Here is a 1,927-nt window from a genome sequence, read left to right as displayed (position 1 = left end):
CCCAGGCACAAGTCCCTGATAAATTCTGTCAGCCCCAGAAAGTGCTGGATGATTCTCTTGTACCTTTCCCCACAGTCCAGAAACAATGGTAATTTAAAACAGGTTTAAGGCTGAGCCTTTAAAACCAGAGAGCTGTATTCTCTCTCTCTCTCTCTCTCTCTCTCTCTCACCCTGAGGAGCCAAATCCTAAAGTCCTTGCTCACTTTTATTCAGTCTTTATTCTGGCAAAACTCTCACTGACTTCCTTGGGAGTGTGCTGAGGCAAGGAGAATTTGGCCCATCTGGAATAATCCAAAATCTCACAATGGCAGAAACGCCCTCTCCCAGCACAAAGAGCAATGTAGGAGACTAACCTACAGATTTTATAAAAACAATGAGGAATCTGGTGGCACCTTAAAGACTAACTGATTTTATGATTGTCTGTAGCAAAAACAACCAGAATTGAAAACCATAAAAATAAATATGGCTAGATTACAAAACATTTTTTGAAAAGTACATTATTTTAGCCTATATTACAATCAGCACTTGGGTTACCAAAACCAAAGTATTTTAACCAACAGATAGATTTTATTGTACATTTGGTAGATCAATTGTTCGCACTAGTTGGTGAAAATAAACTAGTCAGTGTCTAGTCAATATGATTTTCTAACTGTCTAGAGGAATGTTGGAATACCAGATCTGCAGACAAGCAGGGGAATGGTTGTTTTTTAAATTACCGTTTCCAATAGAATAATTTTAAAACAATAATGGAAACGTTTCTATAGATCTTAGGTTTTATAAAAGCTTGTTTTTCACAAGACTTAAATGTTGGTCCAAATGCATATCCTGAAAATGCAATAAAAACTCCCTCAGCAATTCTCTCTCTCATTCTGTTTTCTCTGACTACAGCTATCATCATTGTCCTGCCCCGAAACAAGACACAAACACGACAATGCGGATGAGTTTCATTTTCCATTTTGGGGTCTTAAGATCCAAATACTATTCTTATACTCTTCCAATTGTTTTTTCCCCATTTGCATGATGCTCTTTTCTATGACAATGGCTTGAGATGAACCAGACTCTGGTTGTGGTCAACCAAGCAGCCACCAGGGAGGCACACAGTAGAACACCACTCCAACGCTGACCTTGTTTATAAACTGGAGCCTTATAGATCATGAGTACTGGGAACTCAGGACAGTCCCAAAACTATTCTCCGCCATATGTTAACTTTCTGCCTGGTTCTCACTTCACCCTTTTCTGATCAGTCCATTTAACAGCCAAATTTGGGCCTCAGAGGCACAGCAGCTGGGATAAGAGAGTCTGAGGCTTTCTAGGAGCAAGAAAGGCTCCTGCAACAAATAATTGACCAAAACAGGGACACTTTTTTGAAGGAGGGAGTTACAGATGGGGAGCAGATTGGTTATTGAGATGATGGGAGGCAGAGAACATGACCCATGTAAATGGGAGTTGTCACATATTTTCTCTATCTAGGACACTGCTGTGCCCAACATTGGTCCAGAGCTGCAGATCTTGGCAAGGGACCAACACCCATGGCTGAGGCTCCCTCCTTAGTGATTTTTCCTTCTTCACACAGTGTGATTTTTTTAGGATGGAGAGAGATGGCTGCTCTAAGACTATAGGATGTGCACACTGAAATATAAAACAGGGTGAAAAATAGCAGCGTCAAGTGCACAGTGCTGGTTCTCTCTGGAGAGGACATGTTTGGCTGAAATAGAGCGCAAAGAGAAAAATACAACTGTAATCTGCCAAGGCAGAATTTTCCAAATATAATCCATTAGATTTCTCCTCTAGTTCTGCTGTGGCTTTGCAGTCAGTGCAGTGTAACATAATGAAAATCAGAATCGGGCTGCAAGTTGCCATGGTTATAAACAAGTTGAAGGATTTTTATTTTTATTTTTTAAATCAGAGGCATGAAAATAGCATTTGA

The sequence above is a fragment of the Natator depressus genome, chromosome 17, assembly GCF_965152275.1.
Source record: "Natator depressus isolate rNatDep1 chromosome 17, rNatDep2.hap1, whole genome shotgun sequence".
NCBI classification, from domain to species: domain Eukaryota; kingdom Metazoa; phylum Chordata; order Testudines; family Cheloniidae; genus Natator; species Natator depressus.
This window is presented reverse-complemented; position numbering follows the sequence as displayed.